The sequence below is a fragment of the Vipera berus genome (assembly GCF_964194415.1).
Source record: "Vipera berus genome assembly, chromosome: 8".
In the NCBI taxonomy this organism is placed as follows: Eukaryota; Metazoa; Chordata; class Lepidosauria; order Squamata; family Viperidae; genus Vipera; species Vipera berus.
This window is the reverse complement of record NC_138211.1, coordinates 21,712,161-21,731,583: the sequence shown is the minus strand read 5'-3', so window position 1 is coordinate 21,731,583 and position 19,423 is coordinate 21,712,161. Positions and strand designations below refer to the sequence as shown.

At 43.0% G+C, this 19,423-nt stretch overlaps 1 long non-coding RNA gene across 1 annotated transcript; it reads right to left on the bottom strand.

Moving 5' to 3' along the window:
• Positions 1-15,064: 15,064 nt before the first annotated feature.
• LOC308671446 lies at positions 15,065-17,121 on the bottom strand. The gene is made up of 3 exons (XR_014027203.1): positions 16,864-17,121; positions 16,443-16,591; positions 15,065-15,258 (listed from the first exon to the last, which is right to left on the bottom strand). It is a non-coding gene; the product is annotated as an uncharacterized lncRNA (long non-coding RNA).
• Positions 17,122-19,423: the final 2,302 nt, after the last annotated feature.

The window sequence follows — 19,423 nt, the reverse complement described above, 5'->3', positions numbered from 1 at the left end:
AAAGTGATATGGAGGAAGGTGTTTCTCTAGGGCAGCTTTTACATCCTTAGAGTGACAAGTTGATATCATTGGCATCACAATATCATTTGTCCAATGGCAAGTGACATCACTGTGGCTTTTTCCAGATTGCCCTAAGAATTCTTAAGCCACACATTCACTGGTTACACTCTTTCAGCCTTCAGACTGCATTATATGGCCAGTTTCCAACACTGAGAAAGTTTGTAAATTGCATTCCCTTAATATGAAGTTTTGCTGCTCGTAATATTCTCTTGTATTATGAGTCGAGCAGCCCTACTTAGTCATCATGAAACATCAAGCTTATGTAGAGCTTCTTCTTTGTTTGTCTCTTGGCATGTGTTCAGAATTTGATTATTTTAATCCTGTTTTCCCTCTCAGCAGAAACTGTCCATCTGTCCTGAGAAGCACATTTTTGTCTTATGTGTAATTTCCCCACTGCTGGAGTGATGGCCATTTCCCAAGCTTTGATACATAAATAGATAAATGTTTATTACAATCTTATATCAGTCCAAATAATCTCCCAAACTTAATTTTGGAACCAGTGATCAGCTGTCCCACAGGCGAGCTACGCTTCTCTGAGGCAGATCCATCCGTCTGGCAGGTTTAAGAGCAAGTTCTGACAATCAAAGATTTCCAAATAATCCTCATACTGAGAGGGCTAAGGAGTCTCCCTCTCCAAAAGCAAGGAGATAGGACTAAGCCAGAGCGACCGATGGATTGACTCAGGATGACACGTTACGCACATCCCAGGAACTTTGCCTCAAACTCCTCTTCTGCATAAACAGGAGCAAGCAACATGGCAGATATTTTTTTCCCCAAAGTTCAGTCTGGAAAAGGGAAGATGGAAGGGCAAAGTGACAACCGTGCTCAAAGGGAAGTAGCAGGAAAGATGTCCAAGAACGTTGGACGCTCTGTTTTCAGAAATGAAGACCAGAAAGAAGGAGCATAAATTGCAAATGCTAGATTTCCTTGAAATTACGTGGAAAAATTCCAGATGGTAAAATTCATCCAGCAATGGAAGAGCCTCCCTGTATGGAGATGTTGGTTCTCCATCTCTGAAGGTTTTGAAAAAGGTAGACCGCCATTTCTTATGGATGGTTTAATTGATTTTCATGCCTGTTGCACAGAACTGGTTAGATGCTAACGATGATAACAATGAGGGTGATAATTTATTAAACTTGCACGCCACTCAACTTTCCAACAATTCGGCATCTCACAGCAAACAAAGAAATCATAATAAAATCAGTACAAGATAAATGATGGTGAATAAGATGAAACAAGGGGTCTCTGTCTCCCTCACCAAAGGGCTGAGTCAAGGTCTTCAAACCCCTTTGAAATACCAAGAGGATGGGGGCTATTCCAGAACTCAGGGGGGACCTCATTCCAGAGGGCAAGCATTGCTACAGAGAAGGCATGTTTCCAGGGACCCAATGTTTAATTGAAGGAATCCAGTGCATGGCAACCTTGCTGAATCGAATTGGATGGGCAGGTGCTATGGGAACAGATGATCATAAGAAAACCAGGCTTCTGTCAGATAGGGCATTATAGCTAGGGACTGGCACCTTGAACCTTTCTTTAAAAACCAAACTGGCCACATTGCAATTCACAAAGCAGCAGTGATTTATTTATTTATTTATTTATTTATTTATTTATTTATTTATTTATTTATTTATTTATTTATTATATTTATTATATTTTTGCTGCCCATTTTTGCCATGTTATGTGGACATACTAAATTGTGCCCATCACTGCTTGCCCCAGTGAATTCTGGATCAATGGATGACACAAGTTGACTCTTGTGATGCTTTCCAGCTGCACAATCCAATGACCTGATGATCTGGTGAGTCACCCTTTCTTTATGACCTAAATCTATATCCTTCTTTTTTCCACCAAAAACTTTTCAGGAAGTGTCCTGTCCAAACCTATCAAATCATTTCAAGAGATTGGTATCCAACAATATTATTCTGGACCCATGCCATGAAGGTTTTTAAAAATAATGACCAACGCCTTGAATTAAACCTGGTAGAAAACTAGTAACCAAAGCAGCTTGTGCAACAGTGGTGACATACGTAGTGTTAAGAGCCGTGGTTGTGCAGTGGTTAGAATGCAGTATTGCATGTGGACTCTGCCCATTGCCAGGAGTTCAATCCTAACCGGCTCAAGGTTGATTCATCCATCCTTCCGGGCAGTGGTGGGATTCAAATATGTGAACAACTGGTTCTGTGTGTGGATGCCGCTTCTGGAAGTCCATTCTGGGCCGGGGCAACAAAAAATTAGCTACCGGTTCTGCCAAAGTGGTGCGAACCAGCTGAATCCCACCACTGCTTCCGGGGTTCGTAAAATGAGAACCCAGATTGTTGGGGCAATATGCTGACTTTGTAAACTGCTTAGAGTGCCATAAAGTACTATGAAGTGGTATATAAGTCTAAATGCTAATGTTATATGCCCCACCCTAGGGGCTCCCAGAACCGTGCGTGCCACTGCATTCTGCATCAGCTGTAGCTTCCAAATACTCTTCAAGGGTAGCTCCATGTAGAGTTAATTTCAGTAATCCAACTGAGAAATGACAAGGGGGTGACTGACTGTGTGCAGTGGCTCACAATCCAGATAAGGGCACAATTGGTGCACAACCAGCAGTTGTGGGTAGCAAGGTCTTTGAATACCCAGCCTGATGGAGTTCTGGTCACCATGATGCAAAAAATATGTTGAGACTTGAGAAGCAGTACAGAAAACAGCAACCAAGATGATTAGGGGACTGGAGGCTAAAACATATAAAGAACGACTGCTGGAATTGGGGATGTCTAGTTTGAAGAAAAGAAGGACTAAGAGTGACATGATAGCACTCTTCCAATATCTGAGGGGCTGCCACAAAGAAGAGGGGGTCAAGCTGTTCTCCAAAGCACCTGAAGGCAGGACAAGAAGTAACAGGTGGAAACTAACCAAGGAGTGAAGCAACCTAGAACTAAGGAAAAACTTCCTGACTGTGAGAACAATTAATCAGTTGGAACAACCTGCCTCCAGAAGTTGTGAATGCTCCAACACTGGAAGTTTTAAAGAAGCGATTGGACAGGGGTGTCAAACTCGCAACGTCATGTGACGTGTCGCAACGTATCGCAACTTTTTTGCCATTGCTGGCAATGGGATAGGCGCAGTTTCGCGATGATGCATCCGGCCCGCGGGCTGGCAGTTTGACATCCCTGGTATAGGGTCTCCTGCTCAAGCAGGAGGGTCGGTCTAGAAGACCTCCAAGGTCCCTTTCAGCCCTATGATTCTATGTTCTAAGCTCCGACCCTTTTCTATAAGCATTGTCATTGCACACATAGAAAACATGTGCCCTCACCTTCTCAGATTTTGATGCCTCCCACGAGGGCTCATTTGAGACGTGCACGTGATACACTGAAAAAGGGGCCGGCCTTTGAACACGAGGTTGCGTTTGCCATCTTGACTTTTTTTTTCTTTTTTCATTGCTGTTGCCGGAATCAGTGCAAACGAAAGAGATCCAGACTGGAACCGAGATATCTCGGTTAAACCCAATTACCAAACTTAGCAGAACAAACGTTGGTTCAGCTGCTGCCTCTCTACCAGGGTCAAAGAGGTCAGGATGTGAGTCATTCGTTGTTGGCTTTTTTTTTTTTTTACTTGTTCATTTCCAGAAGTGCTCAGGCTTTCCGGAGCTATTTTAATTGTGGTTTTTAAGTGTCTAACCAGATGAGTGTGCGGTACTTTCCAATATCAAAATGAAAGCTCTAGTTTTGCAAGGAGAGAAGCCCCGGCTTGTGATATTGCCAGGCCAGATCTTGTGAGCTCGTTGTACACTGTAAAACAAAAAAAAATGTCTAAAAGCCATTTACACTTCAGCATTTTCTTGGGATAATGAGAGTTGTTGTTTCTTTAATAGGGTCTATCTTCTAAACTTCAATACCAGGGAGTGTGCAGAAATTAAGCAGGTATATATACATCCTAGGGATGCGGTGGCTCAGTGGGTTAGGACACTGAGCTTGTCGATCAGATGGTCGGCAGTTTGGCGGGTCGAATCCCGAGTGCCGCGTAACAGAGTGAGCTCCTGTTACTTGTCCCAGCTTCTGCCAACCTAGCAGTTAGAAAGCATGTAAAAATGCAAGTTTGTTTATTCTCCCTCTCTCTGTGTGTATGTATGTATGTGTGTCTGTGTGACGCGGTGGCTCTCTGGGTTAGGACGCTGAGCTTGCCGACCAGATGGTTGGCAGTTTGGCAGGTCGAATCCCGAGTGCCGCGTAACAGAGTGAGCGCCTGTTACTCGTCCCAGCTTCTGCCAACCTAGCAGTTCGAAAGCACGTAAAAATGCAAGTAGAAAAATAGGGACCACTGCGGTGGGAAGGTAATAGCGTTCCGTGCACCTCTGGCGTCTAGTCATGCCGGCCACATGACCACGAAGACGTCCTCGGACGTCTCTTCGGCTTTGAAACGGAGATGAGCACCGATCCCTAGAGTCGGAAATGACTAGCACGCATGTGCGGGGGAAACTTTACCTTTACCTTTTATATACACCCTCCGGTCTGAGTCAAGAGCTAGCAAACCATGCAGAAGGAAGTAGAGCTCTGTATTTGCTAGGTTAGTATTTCTCAACCTTGGCCACTTGAAGAAATGTGGACTTCAACTCCCAGAATGACCAAGGTTGAGAAACACCATTAGATGTTGAGAGACATTGTCCACTAGGATGAGGGGATTACTGATTGCTTAGTCTTCTCATGATCTAACATTTATATTCTGTCTGATACTCCAAGGTGGCTTCCATGGTTGCCCCTGAGGAAGAGGTTGGATGGAAAACAAATGTGTCAACCTCAAATTCACCTAATAAGATCATTCATCCTGAAGAAATGCAAACTTAGGGACATCATGTTGTGCAAATTATAAAATTTACCTTGTTTGTGCAATGGTGACAGGGCCCCATCAGACACCTGTGGTGATGGTCTCCTTATCTCTACCCAGTGTCTTAACCACTTCACTACATTTGACATAAATAAGCCACTTTCCCTGGAATAAGAATTTCCCTAGTCCTTTCCCGAACATTAAATGAAACAAAACTTTGCATTTTACTTTAGATATGGTTTGCAGGAATTTCTCCCTGGTGGACCAAAATTGAGGAAGATATTCAAGGCATTGTGCAAATCTGGGTTATTTAGAAGTTGGGCTCTTCGATGGCGCTGTCCAGGATTTCATAAATGACAAATGCAACATTCATAGATAAATATTGCAAAGGTTCACAAAGCAATAACCAGAGATGCTTAATCGGGAAGCATTGCCTCTTTCAGCAGGGGCATCATGGGGTGTGTATGTCAAAAAGTCGAAGTGGCAACATCGAACATGTGGTTCTGACTGCCATCTGGACTTCTTTTAGTTTCCCATTCATTCTTGCTGAGATTTGATGACCATAATGCTTAATTGCCAGCAGCGACGTTGCGTGGCTCTCAAATGATCGTTGTAGAATGCCACCGCCCTTGTGAGAGACTGTGGGTAGTGGTGCAACATCTATCAATGAATCAATTTTTACTACAGTCACAGACCAGCATTACATAATGATAATGATTTTTAAAAAAACAGATAATATCTGAAGATAGAAGATAAAATAACAGAGTTGGAGGGACCTTGGAGGTCTTCTAGTCGAACCCCTTGCTCAAGCAGGAGACCCTATGCCAGGGGTAGGCAATCTTGGCTCTTTTATGACTCGTGAACTTCAACTCCCAGAATTCCTGAGCCACATTGGCTCAGCTTGGAAACCTCTCCCTTTCCCCTCAGCATGGCTGGCTCAGGAATTCTGGGAGCTGAAGTCCACAAGTCATAAAAGAGCCAAGGTTGCCTACTCCTGTGGCCTATGCCATTCAGAAGTGACTGTTCAGGCTTTTCTTAAAAATCTAGAGTGATGGAGCACCCACAACTTCTGAAGGCAAGCCGTGCCACTGGTTAATGGTCCTCACTGTTGGCAGTGAGAGTCTGCTGAATTTTGCATACAGTATAATAAAATATGGCCACATTCAAAGAAACTACGTCATGCCAATCTGATAAAAGAGATCAGTATTTCCTGGGTATTTTCTTATGTGATGAGTCTGTGAGCCCTTATAGAAGATACGGTAAAGCAGGATGTGAGTTGCAGTTTCAACGGCCCCTTGTCCACAGGAGGTTGTGCAAAATGGCCAGGGTGTCTATCTCTCCAATATACTCCAAATTCCAGTCACATTTTTTGTTTGCTTTTGCTTCAACAAGGTGGAGAAAACAGCATTATACTTCACTGCGGTGACTACAAATTCTTGCCTTATTACTGTAATAAGGAAATTTGTCTTGGCTTAAGTTATTAAAAATAAAGTTATTTTTGATAAGTGTGTTCTATCAAATTGTTTTTAAGAACATCTAAGATTCCCTTGACACTGTTGAAAAAAATCCCCTTCATGACTCAAAAAACCCCAGTTACAAAAACGCAAAACAAGATTTATTTTAAAAAAAGCCGTTACATGAAAAGCAGCATAAAATGGGCAAGAAATGAGCGAATAACGCACACAAAAAAATGAGATTAAGCTCTACAATTGAGATGATAGAGCAGGTGGAAGTTATCTCACGCTAACACGCCATTTTGTATTTCTCTTGTGCAGTAGGCCGTCACTTTCCATGCAGAGATAGGGTTGAAGGTCTTAGCAATTTAGGAGTCATGGATATTAATTTGAATACAGCATATCTCATATTGAAGGAAAAGAAGTGACCAGAATCATTTTTGGTGACTTTTGTGTGAAGCTCTAGTGGCAAGATGGCCATCACTAACAAAAGCTGTAAGATGCAGCATGGTATGTTATATGTACAAATGTGAGAACACAGAACAAGAACTACCTATTTAGAAGAAATATTTTTCATTATAGGCAAACAACAGCTTAATCAAGGAACCATCAAGAACAGTCCCACCAACACTGACAGGGCAAGCCACTAGTATATAAACAGGAAACCCCCCACTCCCTTCTAGCACTGATGCTGTTACATAGTTGGGTAATGAAACATCTGCAAGAAACCAACCAAGCTCAGAGAGACCAAGGACTCCACCAATCCTCCTCCTCCTCCTCCTCCTCCTCCTCCTCCTCCTCCTCCTCCTCCTCTCTGTTAACCCCACTCCCTTCTAGTACTGATGATATTATATAGTTTGGTAATGAAATGTCTGCAAGCACCTCTTGCTCAGCCCCATCATATGACTGAACAGTTGCTGAATGACTGGTCATTAAACAAGGGCCACCTGTACATTGAAAAAACTGGAGGAAATGAACAACACTGTCTATGAACATTGGCTGGGCTGGAGGGGAGTCCAAAATTGAAAACATGGTGGGTGGGGCATCCTGGTCAAAACCCCACCCTATGGGGGGCATGTAGCCAAAGGAGTGTGTTGCTGCTTTGACCTCCTTGTCTGTATACAAGTGTCTCCTTTGAAAGTGCACAAATCATTTGAGAGCAATTAATGGATGGAATAGCTTGCCTTCTCAAGTCGTGGGTGCTCCATCACTGGAGGTTTTCAAAAATAGACTGGACAACCGTTTGACAAGGATAGTATAGGGTCTTTTGCCTTGAGCAGGGGTTGGTCTAGAAGACCTCCAAGGTCCCTTCCAGCCCCATGCTTCTGAGCACTTGCTGCAATTCTTGTGTTGGAAACTTTGCATTTTTTCCAATAATGCTGGTAATTAGAGCTCCTGCATGCCAGCCATCCCCAGTCTAGACCACAAGTGGGGTAGCTATCTAACAAGCAGCATTAGTGGGCAACCTCAACATTTATTAACCACATTGTCTGATTGAACTATAACCAACTTTCCAGGATGTTCGCCTATGCAAAAACCTCTGTCCATTCATTATTTCTCTCTTTGTCGAAATCTCAGGAGGGTTACTAAAAGTACTAAAAGAGGGCCGCGTTTAACCTTTCAGGAGAAACCCAAGACTTTGGTGCATGGGATCAGAACTTCTGAGAGACGTTTATCCCCTGTCCTGGATTGAAAAGACAAGTTGACTGAGTTTGAATTTCTAGTCTCAAAATGCTGGGAAATTGCCGAATGGATTTTTCAGCTGAAAAACAAAAGACGAGCTACCCCTGATCTTTAATCAGTAGGTTGATTTGCAGAATCAACACTGGCCTCTTTTTTTCCCAGTGCTATGCGATTAGGTGGATTAAGTCAGGAGTCTCCAACCTTTGCAACTTTACCACTGGTGGACTTCAATTCCCAGAATTCCTCAGCCAGCAGGGCTGGCTGAGGAATTCTGGGAGTTGAAGTCCACCAGTGGTAAAGTTGCAAAGGTTGGAGACCCCTGGATTAAGGGACAGGAGCTTTGAACTCCTGCTTAAGGAACAGTATCAAGAACCTTTTTTTTTAAAAAAAAAGAAAGAAATAAAATTGCCAACTTGTACCCCATCCTCCCATCTAAATCGCTTATCTTTCTGCTTTCAGCTCTTCCTGCTACTCCGAGAAACAGCAGGTGCCAACTTTCTTTTTTCATGCCATTAATTTAATTTAATTTAATTTATTAATATTTCTATACCGCCCTTCTCCCGAAGGACTCAGGGCGGTGTACAGGGCAAGAATAAAACACAGAATTACAAAAGTTAAAAAGTAATTAAATACATGCCCATTAAAAACAGTTAATACATAATAAAAACCAATAAAAATGATCTGCCCAATTCCTCTTCCCAGATGCGTTGCTAGCAAACTGGTAAAGCAAAGTCAAACTTCGAGCTGAGCAAATAGGTACCTTCTCTCCGCTTTTTCTCTCTTTTGTTCTGGGCCCCTTACTGAAATTGAAGGGATCCATATGAGTCACCCTGGTTTTCACGAGGAACTTACCCTATCTCTCTGCAAGCGCCCCCCCTTCCCCCCCCGCCGCCATACCCACAAACGTGCTTTCTTCACCTACCAGAACTTTTGAGTCAAATTCGGATGCCGAGTCAAAGTGAAAGAGAAATTTTCTTTGCAGATATTCACTAATTGATTACAACCGCTATTTGAAATTTGAGAAGCGAAAGCAAAATATTGACAGGAGGGGTGCTAGGACTGCTGAGATGTTTTTTTTTTCTTTTTTGGTAGGGCTATTTGGTTTCTCATGGTTGTCCAGCAGGCATAAAAATTAGGCAAAGGAGGATCTCTCTCTCCCCCCCCCCCGCCCACCCTGCTGCCAATATCGATCAGAACACAAATGTAAACATGCTGTCAGCTTTATTCTCCCATGACTAACCCAAGACTAGCGAATTATTTCCCGCAATGAATCAAAGCAGGTGATATTATGCTTCCAAAACTTGAGAAAGCTTCATCAGCTCATTTCTATAAATCACACAGTGGCAAAAAGGCAGAAAAACAATCCAGAAGAGGATTTGCCCACGGCAGGCACCCAAGACAACAGATTTTATACAGCTGCCCATTGCTGCGGTGTTTCGTCTTTTTTGACAGCTTCTCCCACTGGTGTTTCAAACAGCAGTTTGATGCGAAGTGGCTGTGATTTAAGGGAAAACACGGCGCTAAACCATCATCAGCTCTGAAAGTTTGTACTTTAAGCCTGTTGAGCAATCCAGCCCCTGTGATTTATAAACAACAGCCAAGCATGTTGCATCAGCACAACCAATTATGGTCAAATGTGGTTGAGCAAACAGTGGCCTGGCGTGCCACTCTCAATGTAGCCTCGGTCACATCAACCGTTGTTTTGGGAAGGGCCACTACGAATATGCCTGTGTAATTGTTGGAACTTCCATTGTGTCTTTTTTTAAATACAATTTTTATTAAATGAAAATTGTAAGGAAAGATTAGAACACTACAGAAATGTAAAAGAAAAATAGAAACAAGATCTATGAAAGCATAAAAAGAAAAAGTGAAGGATAATGAGAGGAAAAAGAAAGAAAGGGGAAGATATCTAAAGGAATGGTTTCAGATCTTTGATTTACAACCATTTGTTTAACGACTGTTAAGTATGAAAGATCAGGTCCACCCATAAAGGTTCAATTAAACTTATTTATTGCTATGCTCAAGAATCCTCTCAACTAACTAACTGCTAAGAGTTAGGTAAGGTAAAGGTAAAGGTTCCCCCGCACATGCGTGCTAGTCGTTTCCGACTCTAGGGGCCGGTGCTCATCTCCGTTTCAAAGCCGAAGAGCCAGCGCTTGTCCGAGGACGTCTCCGTGGTCATGTGGCCGGCATGACTAGACGCCAAAGGCGCACGGAACGCTGTTACCTTCCAACCGTAGTGGTCCCTATTTTTCTACTTGCATTTTTTACGTGCTTTCGAACTGCTAGGTTGGCAGAAGCTGGGACGAGTAACAGGCGCTCACTCTGTTACACGGCACTCGGGATTCGACCCGCCAAACTGCCGACCTTCTGATCGACAAGCTCAGCATCCTAACCACTGAGCCACCGCATCCCAATTAAGAGTTAGGTAAAGGCCCACAAATTCAAGGGATGTCGGACTTAGTCTGCTTGTGGCTATGCAGGGATTCTAGGCTGATCCCTCTTTTATCTCCATCCCCAGCACCTCCTCCTACAGCACCTTTTGAAATTGTAACACTGAAAAAATGTGACTTACAACTCGTCCCCATGCTTACCACTGTTGCAGCATCCTCATGGTCACATACTCAAAACTGGGGCGTTTGGCACCTGGCATATATTTACAACAGTTGCTGCATCCCAGGGTCATGTGACTGCCATTTGTGACCTTCCCAGCCAGCTTCCAACAAGCAGATCAATGGAGAAAGCTGGATTTGCTTAACAAGCACATGATTCCCTTGGGAACTGTAGCGATTTGCTTAACAACTGTGCCAAAAAAAAAGGTCATAATATCAAACACTGCTCACTTAACAACGCTTGCTTATCAACATTTCATTACATCTTTTGATTCCTTCTCATCTCCTTCTCCAAATGGATGTGTAGCCAAAATGGTTCTCCTTAGATCATGGGTAGGCAACCTTGGCTCTTTTATGACTTGTGGACTTCAAGTCCCAGAATTCCTGAGCCAGCATGGCTCAGCTTGGAAACCTCTCCCTTTCCCCTCAGCATGGTTGGCTCAGGAATTCTGGGAGTTGAAGTCCACGAGTCATAAAAGAGCCAAGGTTGCCTAGCCCTGCCTTAGATAATACCCAGCCTTACTCTATCCACCGTGAAGACAAAATGGTTCTCCTTAGATAATACCCAGCCTTACTCTATCCACCATGGAGCAATATCAATTAATCCCTCCCCAGAATTCTTTCCCCTTCCTCTTCAAGCTAGGATATCATCCTGCCTCGGTTTCTTCCTGTCGTTGAATAGAGTAGCCCAGGGTTCTCTGCAGGGCATGGTCAAATAAGTCAAGATGGTGGCCACAACACTGTGACTGAAACTCCACTTGGTTGTTAATGTGCAATTTATGGTTTTGTTGTGACTTGGTGCAAGCGGGGAACGGGTGGACCTTCGATTCTACCATTGTTGTTGCCATCTTGACTTTTTTGACCACACCTTGCAGATGCCCTGAATATCAGGTTTGTTCTTCACCCAACAATGCCTCATACATTGCCGATTCTTTCCAACTCAAGTTGGTTTATTAGTGTTACTGCTTTAAAAAAATAAGGAACTGCTTTAAAAAAAATAAGGAACAGAATTAAATCAAGGAGCAAAAGACTTTATCTGATGGCCTGCACGCCAGGCTGCTGATTCAGAGATGCGGCAAATAGATTGGAAGATTGAGTGACAGATAAGATTTGGGTGCATGTAGATTGCTGTAATGGTAAGACATAAATAACTCCCCCCCCCACCGCTCTGCTACGATCCCAAAACTTCAGATTCTCTCCTAGTTTAAAGTCCAACACACCTTATTGAACGCTGGGAGTTGTTTTTTTCCCAATATTAAGTTGAACTCTTTCTCCTTCTTTCATTTTAATTTTTGTAAAACGAAAAGACTTGAACTAAAAAAAAGAGGGGATTCATTTCATATTCTTCTAGTCATTCAGATACTTCTGTCATACTGAAATAAGGTTGGCTGTGCTTCCAGCCGTAAAAACATTTGTTATATGCATCGCAGGATAGTCTCTGAGTCTGGCTCATACCCTTGTGTCTTGGTGTGTGTCACTGTTCAAATGACAACACACACACACACACACACACACACACACACACACATCGTTACCCTCACCATGGACAGGGACAATTGCAGGAGATCCAAAAGGACAGGTCTGATTTTCAACACTTTCACACACACACACACACACACACACACACACACACACACACACACACACACAGAGACACACACAGACACAGAGGAAACTTAGAGTGAGGTGTGAACCATACCAGTTTTGGTTCTGTCTCCGGGGTCCTTGAAGTTACGTTTTTTTCAAGCAGAGGTTGAAATTTGTTTTGACTTCCCTCTGCCTCTGGAACCAAGCCCATCTTCCCCTGCCATCTGACCCTACTCTGACCGTTGACATGGCTGATTTCACTAAAAAAAAAAGCAAAACCAGCAAGAGTCTGGTTAATGAATTTATTCTCTGGGTGGGGATCAGCTATCTAATGGGGAAGAGAAGGCTGTTTATCAACCAGATCTCTGGGCTCGTGTCTGGCTTAGAGACTAGCGAGAACCCAACAGCTCATGGAAGAATTTTTCTGGAATTTTTTTCCTCCCAGCTTTGAGGTTCATCCAGCCCATTCCTGAACATGATCTTTCTTTTATCAGTTTTTTCCACACCACCAAATTTGGTCCCATTCTGTCCAGTTTTTGGAGAATTATCTGCTGATGGACAGACAGAGCCCCCAGAGGGTGATTCATTCCGAACAACGTTCTGTTGTGTTCCAGGATGTCAAGATAGCAACTGAGACACATATACAAAAAGGGCGGGGTTTCATCAAGTACCCTAACTACATTCTTGACTTTTTATTTCTATTTTGAAATATATATATATATATATATATATATATATATATATATATATATATATTAAAAAAAAAAGAAAGAAATAGGGAAGAAAATTACGAAGTGAAAAAATAGTTGATGCAGAAATAATGTGTCAATAAATGGACAAAGAAAATGTTTAAAGTTAGACAGTAAGAGCTCAATCTATTGCTGATGAAAGGTTCACCATAAAGACAGAATATATTGTTACTTTTGATAATAAAACAGATTTTAAACATAGTTTTGAGGGTTTGAGCTGAATGCTGGTCTCCACTATTTTGGGAAAGAAAGAAAAGAAAAGAAAAGAAAGAGAGAGAGAGAGAGAGAGGGAGGGAGGAAGGAAAAAAGGAAGGAATTTAAGATTTAAGATGCTATTTGGCCTCTTCAGACACCATCAAAAATCCTCCAATGGGTGGAAAATGTTAGCTATGCCACTGATGTTATGATGTAACTGGCTGCAACCCATTGACCTAACTAATGAGAGCATTTATTTATTAAATTTATATGCTGCCCATCACCCCGATAAAGCAACTGTGGGCCACTTCTAGCATAAAAATATAAACAGAGGAACAATTAAAAATTTAAAACTATGAAAAAAAAATCAGGAAGAGATGGATGATACAGGAATGAAGACTTCTTATTCCATATCAACCACCTCCAGCGGTGGTGAATGCCCCCTTGGGATCCCAAGCCAAATGGCAAAATCAAGTTTTCATGCTCTCAGAAAGCCAAAGGGCATTCTCAGCTCCATGCTAGGATGTCCCCCAGACTGGGGCCACAGCAGGAAAGGCTCTTCTTCACCCCACCAGTCAGAATTCCTTAGCATACACGATCCAAAGGTGGCCTCTTTCATGGGAGCAAGTGGGAAAGACAAGTCCCATTGGAGTGAGATGGCTTTTCTGGACCCATCCCATGAAGGGCTTTAAAAGTAATAACCAACACCTTGAATTGACCCGGAACCAACCTGGTAAACAATGTAGCTCAGGCAACAGTGGTGTTCTATGCACCACCCTAGGGACCCCCCAATAACTGTGGGTGCCACTGCATTCTGCACCAGCTGTAACTTCAAGATACTCTTCAAGGGTAGCCCCATGTGGAGCACGTTGCAATAATCCAACCAAGAGATGATCAGGGCCTGAATGACTATGTTGTGTACAGGGTTCGAGACGAGGCGAGTGAGTTCAGTCAGGAACATTCTTTATTTGCTTGCAGGAACTGAACTGGGAAACAGGGCTGCAAATGCAGCTATTTATACCCTGGCCTCTAGGTGGCAGCCAATAGGTTTAAAGCAACCTATTGCTGCCCTAGAGGCAGCCAATGGCAGCGCTGGAGACGGGTTGTCTGAGGAGCTGGGAGCCGTTAGCCAGCTCCTTGCTTAAGCAACCTTCCAGCGTTCAAACCCCAAGTGGTACACTCAGCAAAACAAGGCCCAATACATTACAGACTATGTGCAGGACCTCATGATCTAGGTAAGTGTGTAACTGGAACACAACGTGAAGTTGTGCAAAGGCTCTCTTAGTCATGACTGCCACCTGCTCTTTGAGCATGAGTCACAAGTCCAGGAGTACCCCCCAAATTGTGCACCAGGTCTATCTGGGGTACTGCAACTCTATCCAGAACTGAATATGCTGAACAACCCGATCCCGAGGTCCCTTGCACCCAGAGTCACTCCGTCTTGCCAGGGTTTAGCTGAAGCCTGGTGTCTCCCCCACCCCAATCCAGACCCTAACAGCTTCCAAACACTAAGAAAGGGCAGTCACAACATCACTTGAATCACTGATGATGAAGATGTACAGTTGTGTATCGTCAGCACATTGGTCCAAAAAGATGGCAGCCACAACACACATAAAAAATGGGTGCAGCTTTGATCTCACACAGTTGCGATTGTCATCTTGGTCTTTTTGCACACACCTCTCTTTCCCCCATGGGCCTTACTGCTAATAATCCTGATCAGGAGGACAGCCAAGGACTGAAATTCAGGTAGAAATGAAGAGGCTGTAAAGTAACTGAAAGTAAACCATGGTTAAGTTGATCACAGATAACTCTTTTGGGAACACACTTCTATTTCTCTAACAAAAATAGCACACAAGTTGATTTCTGTTCACTGTTTTAATGAGGCCTCATGTGGCATGTTGTGCCACAAACATCCGTCCTCCCCAATCATAGTTTGTAAACTGATTGGTAGCTTAACATATTTTGTGTACGCAGTCCGTTGGATTTTTTTGCAACAAAGTAGCCCAAGGAATGGATCTTCAGGACGTCCTTGCCACTCAAGAATAGTTGGAGAAGACTTTTCACGGGTGGGGGCAAATAAGATCAAGAGAATGGTCTCAAATAACATTCAGCCTGGAAAAAAAAAAAGCAATAACAGAACATTGATTGTATTCAAGGAGTAAGTGCAAACGCAATCAAAATATGCATAAGCTAAACATTATTGATAACTGTAACAAAGATGTCTTCATTTAGTTGACAACAATAAGAATTGTACTAGCCCAATATGAGATAACAGATATTAATGGAAAAAGAGAGAAAATATTTGATGTTTATACTAAAGATTTATGTACACTATTGAACTATTGATTAACCCAGTCATCTCATTGCTTTTTAAATATCCAATTGTAAAATGAGAAAAATCAATAAAATATTATATAAAAAACATTGGTTTCTTCCCTCCACCCATTCAGTTACTTTCAAAAAGTTTAAACTTAAAAAAAGTATTCTCAGACATCCCGCACAGAATTCCTTGGCAAAATTCAGCCTCCCATAAGCAAAACTGAATTCGCTCAACCCACGATTTCCAGCATTCTGGGAAATTCTGAAAAATATAATTGCATTGATAACCACTGTTAAAAAAAACACGCCAGCTTCTTTACGATCATTCCTTCCCCCCCCTTTTCTTTCTTTTTCCTTTCCCATTCACTCTCTTTCTTTTATCCTTTTCATTTCTTCCCTTAAAAGTTGCACTGCTTTTATCTTACAGGGTAATCCTCAATTTACCAGCACAATTGAGCCCAACATTTCTGTTACTAAGCAAGACAGTTGTTAAGTGACTTTTGCCCCATTTCGCCACCTTTTTTTTTGCCACAACGGTTAAGGAAATCACTGCAATTGTTAAACGAATTGTGCAGTGGTTAAGCCAGGGGTAGACAACCTTTTATGACTCGTGGACTTCCTGAGCTATGCTGGCTCAGGAATTCTGGGAGTTGAAGTCCACGAGTCATAAAAGAGCCAAGGTTGCCTACCCCTGTGAATTGGGCTTCCCCCACTGACTTTGCTTGTTAGAAGCTGGTTGTGGCATCCCAGTGGTGATCCCAGGATCCCAGGAACGCTCCACCTTCGTAGATACGAGCCAGTTGCCAAGCGTCCAAAGTTTGATCACGTGAGCACAGGGATGCTGCAATGGTCGTAAGCGGTCATAAGTCACTTTTTTCAGTGCTTCCGTTGTAACTTTGGTCACTAAACAAATAGTTGTAAGTCGAGGACTACCTGTATTAAAAACTTCCTTAATAAAGACAATGAAAAAACCATACCTGGAATACTGCAGCCAATTTTGGTCACCATACTACAAAAAAGATGTTGAGACCTTGGAAAAAATGGTCAGAGAAGAGCAGCTAAGATGATCCAAGGCCTGGAGACCAAAACGTATGAAGAACGGCTGCGGAATTTGGGTCTGGCTAGTCTAAAGAAAAGAAGAAATAAGGGAGACATGATAGCAGCCTTCCAGTATTTGAGGGGCTGCCACAAGGAAGAGGGGGGGGGGTCATGCTATTCACCAAAGCACCAGAAGGCAGGACAAGAAGCAACGGATGGAAACTAATCAAGGAGAGAAGCAACCTAAAACTAAGGAGAAACTTCCTGACAGTGAGAACAATTAACCAGTGGAACCACCTGCCTCCAGAAGCTGTGAATGCTCCATCACTGGAGATTTTTAAGAAGAGACTAGACAATCACCTGTCTGAGATGGTATATAGGTTCTCCTGCTTGAGCAGGGGGCTGGACTAGAAGACCTCCAAGGTCCCTTCCAGCTCCATTCTATTCTAAAAAGAAAAAAAAAAGAAAATGGCTCTTTTAAAATGAGGCTGGGTCCACTTCTGGGGTTCATATTAGCCTCTCATCCTGGCTGTCTCTGCTTCTAATTTCACCCTCAGCTCTTCTAGCCATGTTTGCGTGGCCAGGCAGGGTTGCTTGGACGCCAATGCATGCATTTCCCTCTCCGCCTGCCCTCCTGTTCTTACTCAGAGCCAGGCCGAGCATAATGCCTGCGCAGCCTTTTGCCCAGTCTCTGAGCTGCACTCGCTGATGTAAGCTGATATTTTAATTCTCTTACAAGGAATGGTGTTTAGAGGAATGACTTAAGTGGATTACTCATCCCCTGTAATATCTTGGCAATGCTCCTGTTTCTATTCCTAGACATGACGCTCCAGGCCTCAATTCTTCTCCGCCGTCTCTCCTCCCCTTCTTTGTTTTTTTAGCCTGAGAAGCTGACGCTCTTGTGTTTTTCACAGCTCAGGGCCGTCCCACATTGTGCAGGGGTACTCTGGGAGATGTAGTCATGTGCAGCCAGGCCAGGGAGCTTGCATGAAGGAAAATGAACCAGGTTTTACAGTGTGGATTAGAAGTATGGGTCAAAGGGAGACAAACGGTAAAGTGGATTTTTTTTGGGTTTTTTAAAATCCTGTTTGTATAGCTCGGGTAGGCAGCCTTGGCTCTTTTATGACTCGTGGACTTCAGCTCCCAGAATTCCTGAGCCAGCCATGCTCAGGAATTCTGGGAGTTGAAGTCCACGAGTCATAAAAGAGCCAAGGTGGCCTACCCCTGAGCTATAGCTGAAATGCTGTTGGAGTCCATAATTACAGGTAGTCCTCACCTTTACGACCACAACTGAAACTCAAAATTTCTCTTCTTAAGCAAGAGAGGTATTAAGTAAGTATTGGCCCATTTTACAATTGCTAAGCACATTGGTTTGTGCTTAAATTGTAAGCCGCCCCGAGTCTTCGGAGTAGGGCGGGATATAAATGGGATTAAAATTAAAAAAAAATTAAAAAAAATTAAATTACAACCTTTTTTGCCACAGTTGTTAAGTCAATCACTGCAGTTACGTCAGTAACACAGGTGTTAAGTGAATCTCGGATTCCAATGCAGTGTTTCTCAAATGTGGCAACTTTAAAACAAGCGGAGTTCAACTTCCAGAATTCCTCAGCCAGCGTGGTTGAAGTTCACTTGTTTTAAAGTTGTTGCATTCAACAAACATGTTTGACAAACACTGTTCTAATGGGGAAAAAAGAAACGTTGAATGAATATAACATTCTATGAATATTAACAGCTCCTTGTCTTTTTGATTTAAAATTCTGGCGCTTTGCAATCTCTTGGCTGCAAGGAGATCTTGCATTTGATTTAATCCCAAGGCTCTTTAAGCACCAGCAATGACACGCTGGTTGTGTCGGCTTAGTATAAATTCCAAAAAGTCAAGATGGCACCTCAATGGTGTGATCGTTGCTGCTCCCCACCCCCCACCCCCGTGATTTCCCACTTCCTTGCGGAGTCTGACACTACTATGGTTATAAATATAACACAGTCCATGGAACTCCTGGCTGGCTATTATGGGCGTTGGTGCAACCCAGGCCAGAAGCTGCAGGTTGGAACTGGGGTGTGCCAGTCAGATCCTTAAAGGATTGGCAGGGCCACGAAGTTGGAGGAGGCCAAGCACCGGAGTAGCTACTTCCAAGAAGGGTTTCAGGGTTTGGGACAAGCAGAGGAGCCTTTGTTTGCGAGTTCTGGGTCATTGCAATGCAGGACCACCTCGATCCAGCTTAGCTGGACTGCTGGACTTGCCAGATGTAGGTATATCTTGCTAGAACGTCTGGAAATAGAACATGGAACATAGAATTATTGAGTTCAAAGGGACCTTGAAGATCTTCTAGTGGTCCAATCCACTGCCCGTATACCTTTTCAGACAATTGGTTGTGCAATCTCTTCTTGAAATCCTCCAGTGATGGAGCATCTACAATTTCTGAAGGCAAGCTGTTCCACGGATTGATCATTCCAACTGTTAGGAAATTTCCTCTTAGTTCCAGGTTGGGTCTCTCTCTTCAATAAGCTTCCATCCCTTACTTCTTGTCCTCCCTTGAGGTGCTTTGGGAAATAGATCAGCCCCTACCTCTTTCTGACAGCCCCCCCAGTCCTTAAAAGACTGCTCTCATGTCACCCCTGGACCTTCTCTTCGATAGACTGGACACACCAATTTCCCCCGTCATTCATCATAGAGTTGTTGTTGTTGTTGTTGTTGTTATTATTATTATTATTATTATTATTATTATTATTATTTATTATTATTATTATTTCGGTTTATATACTGCCCTACTCCCAAAGGACTCAGGGCGGTTTACAAGGCAAAATTTTTAAAAAATACAATATAAAATTAAAATTAAATTAAATTAAGTCTAGCCCCAAAAAACCCTCAGACCCCCTGATCATCTTGGTAGCTCTTCTCTGCACCCTAATTAAAAACACC